The following is an 18972-nucleotide window of genomic DNA, read 5'->3' as shown; positions in this document are numbered from 1 at the left end:
GAATTAGAATTAGAAAGTGACAATTTAGCACATGCAGTGATGAAATTTTGGAGGCATGGATGCAAAGTGAATTAAAATTGACCTTCCAAAGAATATATGGATTATGGACATCTTTTTTCGTATACACCAAACCTAAAACCAAAACTAAACACCATAGAAAATGTGATAGAAATTGGAAGCCTACATTCTTCAAATTACAAACTAAACCCACATGCATAATAATAAAATAGAAATATATTGGACCTTGGAAATTTTGAATAAGTTAAAAGATAAAAATTAAAGATCTTATAACAAGAAAAGAAACACCATGTGATTATAAAAATAAAAAGAGAGTACCCTAGATGCAAACTCGAAACCTAGGTTTTGAAACCCTAAAACTAAAAAGAAACCCTAGAAGAATTTGACATGGCATTGAAAAAAATGATAAAAAATATGAACCAACATAAACATATTTATTTATACCATAGCGTAATATATTATATCATAAATAAAGAGGAAAAGTAGGTAATGACTAGCAACTGCAACAGTAATAAATGAGGCCTAAAGTAGGAAATCTATAAAAGATCCTTGCTCCATTTATTCATTCACTTATCTACCTAATGAAGACCACACTCATAAGAACTCTGCTCAATCATGACCTCATTTGCAAACCCTAATCTATCTTACCCTAAACCACGCCCAAGCTCATAATCACAGTCGCTCCTATCTTTATCCCCGTTATAGCTAAGCTATGACTAGAGGACAAGAAAATCCCTTACAAGGTGATGGAAATAGACTCAAAGGGCACATTTTCATGGGTTTGAGCCGAGATTATTTACACAAAGAATGTTCAAGTGTATATACACTCACCGCTCATACCACTTTTGAAGAGCTCAGACAAACATTGCTATATTAAAGCATTTAGCAATATGCATTGGAGTATTCCCGCATTGGAGAAAAGAAGTTGTATGTCTTGAAGGATTTATTGGATTTTACTAAGGAGGAGTTGGTTTGGTTGGTGCTAAGTAGGCTACACGATGAGTATCTATACCTAGATAAACCCTATCAGATCACCAAGGAGGCCATCCACGTCATTACCGAATTGTTGGTGGAAGGAGCCCTCCCACCAAAGAATGGGATTAAAAATAAAAAATTAGAGAAGTTGACCGAAGCTACCTTTGATGGTCAGATTCTAAGCATTAGCAACATAATAAACAAAATGATGTTGTATACAACAAAAGTCATTGCCTATAAGATTTACTTTACAAAGCAGGAGGAATTTTCCATGGTAGTAGCTATTCACATGGCACATCATATGGTGGTTAAAACGCTGGATTTTGGCCTATGTGAGGTCCTAAGGATGGAGCTTCTAGAGAATGTATCCTAGATGAAGCAGATGGGCTATTGGTTTTGATATGGAGCACTCTTAATTTGATTAACTTTTTATTTCATGAAGGAATCACCACAATATGCTAGGATAGTATGGGTTACAAATGTAAGGAAAGCACAGTGTGGAAACGCCTTCCTAATGTCAATCAACAGGGAAGATCATACAAGAATGCAGTTTAAAAAATTTACAGAACGTTAAGAATAACATAGACAAAACAAATAGAATCAACATAGAGACAAAACACCAAGAAATTACGTGGGAAAACCCTTTCGAGAAAAAACCCACCACCAACAATTGAACACTTTATTTTCAGTAAATGAATTTACAACAAAGTTTCAGGCTGCAACTACAGGTATTTGTTCTCATATTGAAATGAACATTACAATCGGCTCAAAGAATCAGTAACCACACAATAGTTATCCAATGGCTTTATATACCAAATTGTCGACAGTTCATTTGAGCAACTGCACCAACGGTTGGAAGTCTAACCATTTGCATCAGTATGCATTCATGAGAAACACAATATCCCACATGCACCAGGAAGTTGGGTCAGTTCGTATTCATATACACCGACAAGACCATCTTTAGTGTCCAAGTGTTCACCTTTTGGACTTCGGTTCGAGCGCACACCCGTAGTCGGTCTCTACTCCATCGGCCATCGGAAAGACCACAAATGCGTTGCTCCGATCTCCCGATGAACCAGTAGACTACTCCACTAATGCGGCTCCAAACATGTCGGCTCCATCGGCTCATAGGGATAGCCTTCAACAGGCAGACCCGATCTCCCGATGACCCTAAGACGATTCCATCGGGCCATCGCTAATCCACTTCCATAGTTTCCCCGATCCCCGATATCACAGAAGTCGATCAAGGAGGATCCATCGGATGATCGACATAGCTTTCCACAAGTCCCTCCGATATCCGATCAATCCCCAATCGCCGAAGGCGATCTCATCGGTCATCAATATAACAATAATTTGGCTCTCCCGATAGCCGATGTCAACCCGATCGCCTAAGGCAACTTCATCGGGTATCGGCGTAACACCAAACAAGTTCACCCAATAGGCGATGCTACCTCGATAACCGAAGACGACTTCGTCGGGTCATCGGGATGACTTCAAACCTGCTTCTCTGAGCTCCGTTACACTTCAAGACATAGGAAGACGGACTCATCAGGTATCGATATAGCAGACCGAAACCACTCCCGATGGCCGATACCTACTCCAATATGTCGAGTTCATCGACAAAGGTTATACCGATAGAGCTCACATATTTTCTTCACACTGTTTCATCGGCTAGAGTTAACCCGATTAGTATGAACAAAGGTCAAGTGAATTAGAGGCACATTTCCAACAACAAATAGACCATAGAGAGACATATTTTAGAGTATGTTAGAAATTCACGAGACCGTCATGCATAAATTTAAGTTTTTGGAAGTTATTTTTAATACTTTTTGGAAGAAGATGCAAGACCAATACCACACATCATATCACAAAGTATAGAAGTACCTCAACACCATAATATTTCAGGTATATAAGGACTTCACTATTATGGATGTTGCGGAGACATGAACTTCATGGATACTACCACTACCATATAAAGTTTTAGATGCAAAAGCTTAGTCTTATGTTGTACAAATGGTTACTAAAGTTACCCAAGGATTTGGAGACACAAAGAAAACATACTATAAAGGAATACTTTGATTCATTTTCTAAGTAAAAAGCATTAGAAAAGGTCAAGAAGAAGAAAGGAAAACAAGCAGAACAAATAGAAAATCCCCTTAATGAGGAACAAGAAGAAGAACATACAAAAAATGGGCCCACCCCTAGAAGGACTACACTCTCAAACACCACCTACAACAACTACAACACCTACAAAAGCAAGATAGATCTAGTCAATCAAAAGAAGATTCCCCCCTACACCAGCAAGAGGGGTCATCAAAATAGGAAGCATCAGAAGCTCTACTCTGGATGAACATAAGAAATAAGTTAAGGAAGAAACAACAAGCGCATAGGCTACTAGAGTTTGACACAAAAAGTGAGGAGGAAGTTCAAATTCAAAAAGAAAAACCCACCAACTCAGTCACCACAGTAAAACAAGTCCCCCTCTTGAAATAAGACCAACTATATAGTAATGAATAAATACACTCTACAAGACTTCATCTAGAACTTGTCAAGCCCCATAGAAACTAACTTAAGGAGCCATAGAACAAAGACATAATAGGAGAGGAAAACCTGAAGGAGATAGGTATCCAAACTATAGCCCCTGGACATTTATACACCTCCCCAATTGCACAAATTCAAGGATATGTAGACCAAGGAGCTACTGAAAAAATAGAGGGTTGACAAGTTAATATTAGACAAGAGAGAGATAATTTAGTAGGTACAAATAGAGATAATAGAGGCCACTACCAAGGCCTACAATCAATTATGTGAGGAAGAGGAAAAGGAGAAATATAAAGAGGTAGCAAATCCCCAATTTGTCTAGACGGATACCGGATCCACAACCTCCACAACATTATCATTTGGGACCTCCACAATGGAACATATCAAGAAATTTTTGGCTTAGCAATAGCTACAATTGGTGTCATCCATCCAACTACTTCAAATTCCAATGGTTGTCAATTAGGTGGGATATAGGGAACATTTATCCCTTAAAAAATTTTCAACTAGGGGATCTCTTCCATCTATCAACTTGAAAAGATGTTTTGAAGTATCATGTACAAAACACTAAATAATTGGAAGAAATCATCAAGGAGATTCAAAGCAAATGCACTTACATGAAAGGGGATCCCTCTTAGCCAACTCTGACACATCTTAGGTTGTTGATAGATGAACTATTCCAAGATCCAACTCTATAGAAAGATAAGATCAAACGAGAGGTACAAACAGAGCTTCAAAAAGAAAAGGAAGATGAAGCAAGACATCAGTGTGTCACAACCAAACTACCCTAGAGACACAACTTGCCACTACCATAAATTCAGAGGTATAAATCAACCAATTATACCGATTTTGTTTATAATGGTTGACCTTATCAAGCCCCCTAAGGACTCAAATGGATTAGTTGGAGGTTAGAATCCTTTAGGAAGCACATCAATATGATTTCATTAAAGACTTGGATGGGACATAAAGAGTAACACTAGAAGACCTACACACTCAATACCAATAGGTCCAAGAGTAAAAGGATAGATCTCGAAGGAAGTTCAGATAGATAAGCAAAATTGTTAGCCTCCAGCTAGCGCATATCACTGACATTATTCAAGACACCTAGAGTTTTCTCAAAAACATATAGAACCCAAATTGACTTCCAGAAGTAGCGAGTTAGCTCATATAGTTACACATACACATCAATTAGCTATAGATTGCAAATAAATAATGGGATGATAACTTCAAATCCCTCCAAACTATATACAAGGATATACTTCCATAGGCAGGTTGACTCTAGGAAAAGCCAAGGGTTTGAAGGGGGGATGATGCTATCCAAAAAATAATATATAGACATTGGTCTAAAGATATGTAATAACAAACTAGAAATAAGGGTCTAGAATAGGATTTTTGGAAGATAAGATACTTTAGGGATATCAACTAAGGCCCATATCCCCTATCGTAGATATAAGTAGATAGACATATCTATTCACCATAATAGATGAGATATAGATAGAGAGGAGATATAAGGAATACAATGAGTATATGTTGATATATAAATACAAATAATTTTAATTTATGGTCTTTTATGTATATATGATATTTTATTTTGATTTACAAGATAGGATCTTGAATACCTTTTCTTGTTGCATCAATAGAACTAAGTCCAAGGTAGAAGACTACAACATCAAAAATCCTTTGGGTACATAACTCTAGTTTGTATCCCTCAGATTTCTTGCTAACACCAACCATATTGTGGCTCCTTCCATTTAGTCTAATCTCTCAACCTTTGAGCCTTTGAGCCCCAGGCCCGACAACAGAGGGGATTCTCAATCCATAGCAGTGTTTCCTCATACTTGTATCCCAATAAAAAAAATTGAATATCGAGTGCCCTTGCAACTCAACTTGTTGTTTGCTTTTTCAACTACCATTGTATGTACTTTATTAGAAAAAGGAATGCAAACCCATCTCCTTGTCTTGAAAAATCCTTATGTTCCTCTCTTTTCATATCTCTCATATTAAGATGGATGAGCTACTAGTCCATAAACAAAAGAACATATCCCACTCATTTAAGATCGGCCAAGATCTAAAAAAGACTAAATGCCAATAGGAAGAACACACCCATTTGACTTAGCACAAAGCCACTCCTAGCACTCCCATGTGACAGGACATCCCAAAAGAGAGTCATCAATTGTTTCCTCACAACCCCTAGAAAGAGAGCATTTTGACGGTCCATCAAAACTCATCTTTTTGAACTTCTTTGTTGTCAATATCTTTCTTTGTAGGGCAGCCCAAGTGAAGTTGCCATCTTTGGGTACACATATAAAGGTTGATTGGTATGAGGGTGCCTTCATTCTCTATGTCTCTCTCAATTGTGCATTATATTGTCCAATTTTGAATCCATTCCATATAATAATGTCTTTCCCCTCCCAAATGGCTATGACTCTCTCCTTGAAGACTTACCTTAGTTTTTCAACCTCATTCCTCAACAAACCCAAAGAACTCAGATCCTTCTAGTGCCATGCATAAAATCCAATCTTAAAATAATCCCTTACATGATGCCCCCATAGTTTTTTAATGTTCCTTTTATTTGTTCCACATCAATGATCTTATCTACAAACATATCCACCCTAGGAGTTTGTTGGCCTATTGTCATTGATGTCATTGATGCGATCTAGTCTAGCATGCATGTTTTGGTCTAGTCTGACAATTTGCTTCAATATATGTTATAGATCCATTTCTTTATTAAGCAATGTATGTTTACTTCATGCAACTTTGAGGTCCAATATCTACTTTACCGGAAGGTATTTTGGGTCTAGTCCCATCCAGATGTGATGAAGGCATAATCTACAAGGCGTTTTTGGATCCAATCTTATCTGAACATATTGGAGACATGTTCTACAAAGTATTTTTGGATCAAGATTGAAGCTGACATCTTATGAATACATTTTGTTGTTGCATGTGGATATTTCAGTCTCACACCTTTCTGATTGAGCCAACTGATCATAATATTTGGTGCGGATATATATAACCATCAATTTTGCAAGTTAGACATATGGTTGTTGAACAATAACTATTGTGTACATATTGTATATGCGAAAAGGTTTTGTGGATGTGAATATTATTATGCGGTGAATGCAAAAAATAGTTTGTGCACTTCAACAAAACTGTAACTCATGCATATGTCAGATGCAACTCTAACGATTCAATTTTGTATTCCGGCTATAAGCCTATCATCCGACAATGAACCCCCACCAAAAATGAGCCCCCACCAACAGTGAGCTAACCCGTTTGTACTTTGTAGCCAATTACATATTGCATCATACTTGAAAGATCTCTCTCTTCGTGGTTTTTCCTATGTTGGGTTTTCCACATACAAATCCAGTGTTATGTGTTAATTTTCTTTATTGCATTTAAATTATGTTTTTGATAATAAAAGCAACCAAAAAAGAGGGGGCTAACCCATAGGTATAATTAAGAGAACAGTGGCAGGACCATTGTCCGCATAAAATCAACAAAGTAGCAGCCTTTTACCTCTATCAAAAACAAAAACCATACTATGAGAGTTTATTAGCAATAAAAAACTACCAGTCAGAGTATAATTCATATGCCATGCAGGGCTATAAACAACAAAATATAAACATAAGCCTAAACTGAGCTTATCCAGCCAACAACTACACAACATAGACAAAAAAATCCTCCACATGCAGAAAGTTATTTGTTTTTCCCTCGGCTCTTCTTAGGGAGCAGTTTTCTAGCCCATTCCTTAGTGAGAAACTTGAATAGGCCTTTGTAGTTGTCGTCCTCCTTGCCTTTCCCTTTGGCCGTGCTATCCTGCAAAAGGCACAACATAGTAGCCGAGCATCTCATGACATTCAACGCGAACTTGGACACATCGTGCATCTTGGACTCTGTCGCCTCCAGTCTGCTGGTGATCACCTGCACATTGTCAGAGAGGGCCTCTATCTTTTTCTCAAGCTTTGCCAGGTTGGGATCCTCTTCTTTCACGCTACTGGCCTCTTCAACGACCAACATTTTTTCAATCCTGAATGTCGGGGATGGGAAATTGGCTTGCTCCAGACTCTTAGAGGAGACAGGGCTTTCAAAAATCCGGGTGGAGCTCACAGAATGAGGGGTCTGTTTGTGCTGGGTCAGGAGCATTTTAACAGTCGGAATGGAGTTGCCCGTGTCATGTGAGGAGGAGGGGTCTCTCAGGGATTTATCTGAGGGTTTAGAGGCTAGTCTGTTAGAGCAGCGGGGGGTGTTGGCTTCTTTAGTAATGTCCAAATCAGAGTCAATCTCTTGGATTTTGACTCTTTTAGGGGTTCTGACCTCCTCCGAGGAGTGATTCTTGGTTTTCTTTCTGGAGGAGACAAATTCTGGGCACCGAGGGCTTGAATCATTAATGGCCGGAGGTTGGGTCAAGGGGCTGACATTCTGCACAGAAATGGAACAGGGCGGGCAGAGGGCGAGGTGAAAGTTATACAGGCACCAACCCTCTTGATAGGGTTCTCGCCTTGGCAGAAAAATTGGTTAAGGCTAGTAGAATCCGTAATGCGGCTCTGCTTTTTCCATTTTCTGCTCTCCATTGAAAGGCCCGTCTCCTGAGCAATAACCTCTTCGTTGATTTTGAAAGAGATTCCCCCCATGGTCACCCTTTTGTCCTCTCCAGAAGTCATGAATTGTTTGGAGAGTCTCTCGTCATTTCCCTTCATACTTTCCATGAATTTGTCAATAACACCTTCAGTGCACACAAACTAGGCCGCCGGTTTAGCTTTGAAATCGTCCACTTTATTGGGTTCCAGTCTAAGCCTATCCCCCCCATTCTTGAATCCTCCAGTTTCACGGCTTGAGAATGACAAAAAGCCAGAATAAAGAGCCGAAGCAAACTCAAGGCGGAATGGTTAAGATAAATGTGTCGAACTTGAAATAAACGGTCATAATAATCAGAGTGATTATTATCCCTTAAGATCTCGTAGATATCGAAGGCCGAAGATCTACTCGAAACGTGCAAGCCTTCACTCGGGCCAATGTGAGTTGACAGATCCCCAATGCCGCCTTTACCATTGCCAGTTGGCTCCATCCGGGTAATAATTAGAGAGTAATCATTCCAGATGTCTGTACTTTCATCATAAATCCATCCCATGTGGTAGTGGTGACTCAGCCTGTCTTTGATACGTGGCCATCTAGGGTAGAAATTGGCGGGATCCCCATGCCAATTTAAAAATTGCAAAAAGGTTTCCTTCATCATTGAGCGGATGGGACTGTCCTTTCCTGGATAAAGACCTTTTCCTTTTCCAAGATTTCCTTAATGGTGATTGGCAGCAGATTGGGGTCCCTCCAGCATCGTAAGCCATTCTGCAACCTTCCTTCAGTCGCCATGGAATCAACAGCTCTGTTTCCTTCTCTGAAGATGTGGCATATAGTGAAGTCCTCCATTTTGACCAGAAAGCACTTGATGTCTCTCAGAATGGGTTCCACTCTCCATCCCGCTAAAGCATTCCCTTTGATAGAGTCAATAATGATTTGAGAGTCTCCTTTGATTTCCAGGTGTTTTTATTCCTATGGAATTAGCCATTTTCAGACCCCAAAGGAGGGCCATTCCTTCAGCTTGAGTGACCGTATTATCCCTTAGGTTGCCAGCGTAGGCTGCAACCATGTTCCCTAGATGATCCCTGATGACTCCACCACCTGCTTGACAGTTGCATTGAGCAGAACTATCAAAATTCAGTTTAAACCAGTGAAGCCTGGGGGTTGACCATCTAGTCATCTGTCTCTTTTTCTTGGTGCTATTGTTGAAGTGATCAAAGCTAGGGGGAGCTTCCAGCAAACAACGATCTTCTTGTCTGCCTCATCGGGAGGATAGGGGGGGATTTTCCATTTTGTAACTTCTAAATTTTTAGAAATCATCTTAAAGCAAATATGAGCCACAGAGTCTGGGAGGCTCTCAGTGTCTCTGAAAATTCTGTTATTTCTTTCTTTCCACAAGGCCCAACAAATGTACGGTGGCATTTGTTTCCAAAGTTGAATGATGAGGGGATGATGGGAGGGGGGGGTCCAATCAAAAGCAAAAATTTTTATATTCTTCTGGAAGACCTAACAAAGACCACATTTCTGAAGAGTAATAGACCAAATATGATCTGCAAAGGGATAGAGAACAAAAAGGTGGTTAATAGATTCCTCATTAGCTTTACACAAACTGCATCTATTGGGGAGATGGAATCCCCTCTTTTTCAAGTTATCAAGCATGAGGGTTTTACCATGCATGAGGGCCCACCAAAAGAAATTGATTTTAGGGATTAGCCGAGGGTTCCAGACTTTCTTCCAACATTCAGCGTCCACATGGTGCTTAAGGAGCTGATTGTAAGCAGATTTGACCGAGAAATAGCCCGATTGTGCCTCTTTCCAGATGAAGCTATCTTCATTCGGGACCAGGGGGATTCTGGTTTTCGACAATATGAGTTGTAGATCCTAAGCCAGGGGGACCAGGTTAGGTCTATTGCTGCAGATGAGAACAATGTCCTTCCAGCCACTTCCTGGAACCAAATAATCTACAACATAATCCCCCAGGATACCTTTAAATTATGTTATGTGGTGCAGGAGCACCTAATAGGCCTTCATGCCTTAATGAAGCAATGATGCAATATTCTAAGGGTTTTGAGTTCAAGTTATGTAATAAGGTCAATCATGACCATTCTTGATGTAATACATGTCTTTAAAGTCATTAGGTGGAGTTTTGAGTCATATTGAAGTCATATAGTCAAAATTGTCAATAATTGTCAAGATATCACAAATGTGTGTCAATGGGTCATGTAATTTATTTTATGATGTATAAGGGTCTTTGTGGTCTATTTGGACCTATTTGAATCATTGTTGGGTCATGGCAGTCATAGATTAAGTCTAGATTCAATTTGGAGCAAAATTGTCAAAGTTGACAAAACGTTGTCAAGCAACTTTTGAGTTTGTAAGGGTAATTAGGAGTGAGTTTTGTAGACACCTAAAAATGTCTCATTAATCACATGCTAATCATTCATCCTAATTAATTAAGTAATTCTTTAATTCTTTAATTAAGCTAATTATTCTTCTAAACCGACTCAATCATCACATTCAACATTTCTAATTATCAAATTTCTATTCTTTAATTAATTAATCAGTTAACCCTATCTTAAATATTAATTATTTAATTAATTACAATTATTTCCTTAATTAAATAATCTTTATTATTTAATTAATCACATTTTTAATGTTTAAATAATTTCATTTAAATTATTTAAATTACTTAACTTATTCCTCCAATTCCCCAAATTTGAATTTCAATTAATTTCATCTAATTCCAAATCATCAAATTAACATTTCACCAAATGTAAATTTCAATTAATTTCATGTGCATTTCAGCATTCAAAAATCCAAATTCAAATCCAAATTGAAAATGAAAATGAAATTCAACTTCAAAATCCTACAACACATGTTGAAATCATAACTTATTGATTAAATCAGTTAACTCATTTTCACTGCAAATCACCTTTTCTGACTGATCAATCAATCCACTTATCTCTCCAATCCATTCAGTCAACTGGCTAATTTATTTAGTTCACTATCCAATCAACCTAGTTGACTTCTCAATCAATCCCGTTAACAGACCAATCTATCAAGTTAACAAATCAATCAAAATGAGTTCACTGATCAATCAATTTCAGTTGACTATCAATCAACACTCGAGTTCATTTTCTCACCCCATCTCTCATGAAAATCTATAAATACAATACCATTTTCTCAATTCAACCGAGAATCACAGTCTTCAAAATAATTGTCTACTTTATGCAGGAAATCCCAGTGCAATACCTAAGAGCCACCTTCATACACAATTCAGAGAAGAGCAATGGAAGCCTTGCTACATCAATTGCGGGAGTCTTAATTAGATTATTTATTTAATTCAATCGATTTTGCATCATTCTATTGTCATTTAGGAGTGTGTAGGGGAAAAAGTGACACTAAGAAAACATGCCCTAATCTCACTTTCAATCACACACTTGTGGAATACGAAAGAGCCTAGAGGTATCACACAATTGGCTACTTCTTTTTGTGGAAGAGAGAGCCACGGGCTACCTATTAGGATTTCTATTCCTTTGTTGCAAATGATAGATAGAATGATGCAAGTTCAACTATTAACCCTAAAGTGTAAGTATGAACTAGTAACTTTGAGCACAAGATTGTAGAATTGAGATTTAATGATGAACAATTGTAAGGATAAGAGGAGAAATGTAAATGTGTACCTTGAATGGATTTGATTCTGCAAGATCTGCCGTTGAAGCCGGAAGCCTGAAATACTGAAGCTGCTACCTCTGAAACTGCTAAAATTCACTAAAATGGACAGGGACTAGGGCGCCCAGCGCCCTTGTCCCAGGGACCAGGGCACCCAACGCCCCTGTCCTAGCAGGACCAGGGCACCCCACGCCCCTGTCCTAGCTTTCTGGGTTGGAATTTGGTGTGAAGTTCTGTCTCGGTTCGCTTCCGTCGGATCTGCAACTTGCAGCGTCCTTCGAATTCGGAAATCTGCACTTATATCTGAAAAGGGTTGTAGGTGGCTATATAGGGTTTTGCCTTAGTCAAACCCCCGCTTTGGTGATTTCCACCTCCACGAATAGCCAAGTTGTATAGTAAAAGTTGTGTGTGCAGACCTTGTGTGTGTACAAGATCCTAAAATGAAAGTAAGCAAACTAGAGCAACCTAGAAAGTAAACCCTAATTGCTTGTAAATGATAATGTAAATGCTCCAAATCAAGATGCCAAGTGATCTAAAGCATGAATACAAATGATATAATGAGGCTTATGCAAAGACATGAAAACAACATGAAATCATACCCAACCCCAAGGGAGGGGTACAAGTCAATCTTCAGTCGGTGATCCCCTATTGCTCTTCCATGTCTTCAAAGCCCTAAATGGATGAATATAATTGATGAATGCTTGATGGATGGATGTTGAATGTTGTTGAAGTCTTCAAAGATCTTCTCTTTCGTTGCATAGAAGACCCCTGAAACCAAAATTCAGATCCTTTCAAGTGAAGAAAGAGAGCTCTTATATATGAAACCCTAGGTCTTAATTTCAACTTTAGGCCGACTTAGAGACTGAATCTCCCGCCAATTTCTTGGGGTTAAGCTTTATTTTATGATTGGATCGCGCTCCTAAAATTTCGGGAGAAATGTCCGGGACCGTGTGCACTTCGGGCGCCATGGTCCTCTCCGGGCGCCATGGTCCGGACAACTTTTCACCAAATTTTCAGGGCCATCGGATATGATGATTTTAGAGAGAATCCTGAAGTTACAGCTGATTTCAAGATGTTTTGACCCCCAAAATTAGGCCTTAAAGTTCAAAATAGGACCTAATTAGAGTTTTAGATTAAATGATGTATTGGAAGAATAAAATGAAAGGGGCACACTTTAATGAAAAGGGCCCAACTTTATGATATGGGAGATGATAAAATAGAACCTTAAACCTAATTAATTTAATTAATTAAGTGCTAAAGGGGAAATGCAATGCAAAATGCAAAATGCGCCAAGGCGGGTGCTAAACTAGGTGTGAAATTGTACCACCCTAGCAAGTGCATTCAATTTATGACGCTACAAGGAGTAATATTAGTTAGATTAGAGTTGTGATTCGTTCTTTGATATCTAATTATTTATTTATGACTAATTTACCCCTAAGAAATATTGGTGAACCCGATGTGAACTTTACAACTTATTGATCTAACTGTTTGATTTTCTGAATTTGCAGGGTCGTACAAATCATCAAGATGGAATGCGCAATTGACTACACAAAAGTTTGAATTTTCTCATTTTGATGTGCAATTGATCTTATATTAGTTTGCAATTGCTATTACAGAAATTCACAATTGATTTATCTAGTGCACAATTGCAGGATTAACCCAGATTTTAAATTTCTTGTGTCATTTTGGCTTTGATTAATTGGTTTGCAAGATGAACCCATAAAAATCTTCCCATTCTGAAAAAGTTGATTTTTTGTGCATGAAATGTCTCTAACCCCATGGCAAGCAAGGCAACTTTCAAGATTTCAGGTGCAAGGAGGAGGAAACAACATAGAAGACAACTAAAAGCCTATCAAAGACTTATAAAAGAAGAAAGACAACTTCAAGAATTTGAAGAGGGAGAGGCTATGGCTTTATACCATCAAACCATAAACAAAATCCTAGATAAATTCAATATTTACAATGATGTCGAAGTAATGGGTAGCCTTATCTGGAATGACTTCTTTGAAAGTGAAAACTTCTCTCTTCCGTCTTTTTTTGCTATTTAATAATTTTTCAAAGTCATAGGTTTAAGTGATATGCAATTGATTTGACAAGAATTCGTAATTTCTTATATAGTAATTTGCAATTGTTGGTACATTGATTGGCATTTGATCGGATGTTAGTTCACAATTTATCAGACAATTATTTGTAATTTCTAGAGTAGGTTAGATTGATTCTGTTTCTATTTTTCTAGTCATTTTTGTCAGAATTTCATTCTGTTTCTGCAAACAGAAGGTTGTAACTGAGAATAAAGTTAGGCTGGAGAGCCCACCATGTGTCAACTAACCTTTTTTTATTTTATTGCAGGGGTAGCTTAGAAACTTTCATTTTGGTGCATTTAAAAATAAACCACAAATAATTTGCTTTTTGCTTCACAATTTCTATGAAGGATAAAAAGAATACCATGTTTTCATGGAGCAATATCTCCATTTAGATTAGAAAATTTTATAATTGAGGTTAAAAAGAATATTATTTTGCGTGTTTGTGAGGTGATAGGTATATTCTCTCCCCTTCAATGGGTGATCAAAAAGCCAGAACCATCTCTTTTATGCTTTCTTTTAATTTCATGCATTAAAAACTTTACAAGGCCTGCCCTCCCGAGTTGCCCTTAGGGCACCATTAAGGCAGGTGAGAGGGGAATGACCTAAGTGGCAATGACTAATGCCAAGTAATCCAAGCCACTCTAAATAAATGTGTATGTGATAAAAATCATATGCGATGAGTGTTACATGTTGTCACAATGACGGTATGCCTCCCTCAGTGCCTATACAATACATTAAAATCTGTAGAGCATAACCTCTACAGACTGGGAGACCTCCCTTAACAGAGTGTAAAACGTTGCTGATTGTGACCACTAGAATGGAACCCTTTCTAAATACCTTAGAAATTAGAAGCCCAACTGAGTCAGTAACCAGAAACTCATATTATCACAGTGCAAGGGTGGGGAAGAATCTACCCCCAAGACATTCACCATATATCTCCTAGGATAATGAGCCAATTGAGAAGAGATATTCTTTGGTTTAATTCCTAAACAAAGGCAAAAAAATAGTCACACCTTAGGGTGTGACAGGGTTGTTTGAGCTGACAGAGTATCAAGATGTGGGCTGTGGCCATATTTGTGACCTCTTGACCTCAGGAGAGTCTGCTTGATATGCTATTGAATGACCAAGATTTTATCGAAAACAAAATGGGGTCTTGAAAAAGATTCCAACATTCATGGGAATTTGAAAAAAATCTCCTTAAACAAGTGTTATTTCCATATCACTTTATTTCTTGATGTGTGGAATATCAAACTAAGTTTTTCAAATCAACAATCAACCAAAGTTTCTCAACTCAACAATCAAGAACCAAAAATTCAAGAGAACAACCAGGTGTTTACATCCAACAAGTTCAAATTTTTTTTCCAACATTCAAGAGTATGGAAGATAAGGTACTTCATGTGATCATAGGTCCTCATGCAAATAGGAGATGCATAATCTAAGTCTTTCATCCCAATCTTGCATAAGTCTTCACAATTAGGAGAGTAAAGTTCGCCATTTGCATTCAACTTAGGATAAAATCCACCATCCCTACTCATAAAATAGAGTCCTTACATTGCACATCTCATCTTAATACCCAAATAATCTTTGCATAATATTCATTAAGCATTTTTCATAGTCCTATTCATCATAGAGGTCTGAAGAGTATATCCTTGCATGGGTCTGAAAGGAGATGATGAAATTTCAATTCGAACAACCCAATCTTGGACTAGACAATGATCAATTAGAGATAATTGATAGTTTGGACAATCTTGCTCGGGAAGTAATAATTGATCTTCCACAATATGAGGAAGTTGAGGTTGTCATAGATAATGAAATTCAAAAATCTATTCGCCTTGATATAAAACTAGCAAAAGAAATCAAGGAACAAAGAGAACAAGAAGAATTTTGACAATTTGTCGAAAAACTTATGGCAGATAGTCATATTCCTTACTGGTAATCTTAGTAGGGTGTCATCATTCATAGATTGCATACATAGTTAATTCATAAGTCTTCCATCCATCTTAGTCTACCATTTGCATTTAGTAGATCATAGTGAGTCATAGAGTGTCAAGATCACATGACAACAACAAAGTCAGAAAAGGCAAAAAATCAGATGGATCCAAATAGTGACCCATACGATAACCCAACTTGGAACATGAAAACAACTGGAAGATCAAGCTCTCAATCAATAAATAGAGCTTTGATACCGACAAATTCCAATAGATTACCAACAATAGAGGAGATACAAATAGGGTTAACACAAGAGGAAATAGAGGCAACTCAACAAGACCCTCAAGTCTTAATGATAATCAATGCCCTTATCAACAACAATATAGATAAGTATTTGTCTCTCTTGATTCAAAATGGATAAAATTTGCCTTCTAATTTTGACATCTCCACAATAACACCACCAGGAGTGACATTGAATCTAAATTCAATGTAGATGCCCAGTGCATCTACAGTAACAGTTCCTACACAAAGTGTTGCTCCAAACACACAAATGGCTCCAGCTCAGTTAAACACAACACAAGAAACTATAAGTTCCACACCAATGTCAGGGGCTACTTCAACAAGGTTCCAATCAATGCCCATGTTTAGCTCACAAACCATTATTGCTCCATAAGTAACTGCATCAATATCAGTTGAATTTGCAACCAGTAGCCAAGGGATACAACATGGACATATCAATCCCTTTGGGTCTACTCAGGCTAACACAGTGCCTCAGTTTACATACTTCACAAAACCTAGTGGTGATTTCAATATAGTACAAAGTCAAGCATCTTCAACAACACTACTATACACCACCACTTCACCATATGTTGCAAACATGTATGCATCAGGCATACCTTTGACACAAACAAAAGTTTTGATTCAGCAAGTCCAAAACTTACAAAAGAAAATGACGAGCATGCAAGCAAGAAAGGACAAGAAAAGATACACAATAGAAGATCTCAGACCTTATCCCTATGATAGGTCTCTATACATGCCACCTTTTCCTTCACACTTTGAGACATCTAAGTTTGATAAATACAAAGGAAAGGGTGATCCAAGGGATCAAATAAGAGAGTTTTTCACATCTTGCATAGAAGTGGAACATGAAGACACTTATCTACTAAGACTATTTCCCAAAAGTCTTGGAGGGCCCACATTAGAATGGTTCTCACATCTAACTCCTATAATTACTTCATGGGGAGAGATACCCGAGTTGTTTATCTCAAACTTCTCTCATAACATAGACAATCTAGTGAGCCTGATAGATTTGTGCACCACAAAGCAGAAAGAAACAAAGACCTTTTCTATGTTCCTGCAAAGATGGAGGTCATTATATATAAGGTATCCAAGAAATATACCAGAAGAAGAACAAGTGGACATATTCAGTGCAAATCTCATTCCACTAGTCAAATATCCTTTGCCAATGCAATGTTTAGATACATTCAAGGATATCACAAAAAAAGGTCTCAAATGTGAGAAATGATTTTTGGAGCAAGGTATCATTAAAAATAGTAAAGATTCAGAAGCACCCAACAATACAAATGCAAATTAACCCAAGTTTTGGTGAAGGAACAAGAATGCTATAAATGATGGTGTGATTGATGCAAGAGTGGTCAATAGAGCTCAACCCGCACTATCATTACAAGGACCAAACCAAAATGTAAATAAGCCACAAGCAAATAATGCAACTTCGGCCACCACTAATAAAGTCCAATCTAATGTAGTTAGACCTCCAAGAAATATGCCACCAAAAAAAAATTTCACACCTTTAGGGGAACCTATTGATGCTGCTTTAAAGAAGTTGATACAAACAAACATGATCACCTTGCTACAAGCAAGACCATATGAACCAGGCCCATTCAAACCAACCTAGTGGAATGACAATGATTTCTATGATTATCATTGTTCCAAAGGACACAAAACATCTAGCTATTACAAGCTCAAGAATCTCATCTAGGAACTCATAGATCAAGGTGATGTAACAGCAGATACAGATAAAGGATCAACAAACTAGGCACATATCACATACAAGATCCTTTTGTGAAACATAATCAAGGACAAGCCTCTACATCAAAAGAACAAGACAATAGAACCAAATACACCAAGGTTGCATATTATTATACAATAAATGCAATTAGTGAAGGGGGAGACAATGGTAGAAACCATCCCCATCAATCCTAGAAATAGAGATTGTGCAGTGGTAACCCGTAGATCCAAAGTCACATTGCAAGGAGTACCTCCTCAGGCACCTCATCAAGCAAGAAACTTTGATGTTGTGGATCAACTAAAGAAGACTCCCACTCAAATCTCACTCTTTGAGTTACTCAAAATTTCACCAACTCATAGAGCAATTCTAGACAAAGCATCACAAGATTCAATTATATCCAGAGACATGAATGAAAGTGTATTACAACCAATGGTGAGTACTATAACTACTTCATCCAGGGTGGACTTCACAGAGGACATACCCACATATAGGATCAGGCAAAATGATCCTTTACATCTAGAAGCCTATGTTCATAACAAGAGAGTAAGAAGAGTTCTCATAGATGGAGGGGCAAGACTGAATATTTGTACCCTTAAGTTGATCAATGAATTCGGTTACTCAAATTTTCACATAGACCAAACTAAGAAAATCAACATCAATGCCTATGATGATGAGGAACGTCCTTCCGAAGGATTGGTCACATTACTAGTACAAATTGGACTAGTTACTACAGATATCAGATTCCAAGTGTTGGACAAAGAATTGGGATACAACATGCTATTAGGATGCCCATGGATACATGTCATGCAAGCGATGCCTTCCACATTTCATCAATGCATCAAATTCCCAATCAATGGAGTAGAAATAATTATGCATGGGGATCCTGACCCCTTTCAACACTGCAATACTTTAAGAGAAATCAAAGACAAGCAAGTTCCAATTAATCAAGCCGCACCGCTTACTACACAAATGGACTCATTGACAATCACAAAAGCACATAAAGATACACCCATGACACCTTCTTTACAAATTAAAGATGTCGAATGTGGGGAATATTCTATCTCCATTACATCAAATATTAGACAATTATCTCTTTCTCCTAGATCTTTTGGGAAGCCTCAGACTACTTGGATAAAACAAGATAAAGGAAAGGAG

The sequence above is a fragment of the Cryptomeria japonica genome, chromosome 6, assembly GCF_030272615.1.
Source record: "Cryptomeria japonica chromosome 6, Sugi_1.0, whole genome shotgun sequence".
In the NCBI taxonomy this organism is placed as follows: domain Eukaryota; kingdom Viridiplantae; phylum Streptophyta; class Pinopsida; order Cupressales; family Cupressaceae; genus Cryptomeria; species Cryptomeria japonica.
Note: the sequence above shows the minus strand (reverse complement) of the source record.